Consider the following 332-nt stretch of genomic DNA (forward strand, 5'->3'; position numbering starts at 1 on the left):
AGGCGCCGCTATCCGGAAGTTTCTCGTCGACACAAACATTTCGAAGAAACGTGGTTTGAGGATCGCCGAATCTAAGACGCTTCATACACTGACGATTGGTTTGGGACTATAGATGTCACCAACACCGGAGGCTGACAACGTTTTTGTCAGCCTCAGCTCACACCTTGAACACAAAAGTGATATCACGAATGTAAGTTCATGAAATTATTGATTTAACCTACATCATTAAGTTTTACGCATCGCCATAACTTTATTTGGATAAATCTCTCTGAGGTAAAGTGTTTTGTTATGAGTATGGCGCAATAAAACGGACGTATTGTCCATAAGATGCC

Source organism: Penaeus monodon, chromosome 32 (genome assembly GCF_015228065.2).
Source record: "Penaeus monodon isolate SGIC_2016 chromosome 32, NSTDA_Pmon_1, whole genome shotgun sequence".
Taxonomy (NCBI): Eukaryota; Metazoa; Arthropoda; class Malacostraca; order Decapoda; family Penaeidae; genus Penaeus; species Penaeus monodon.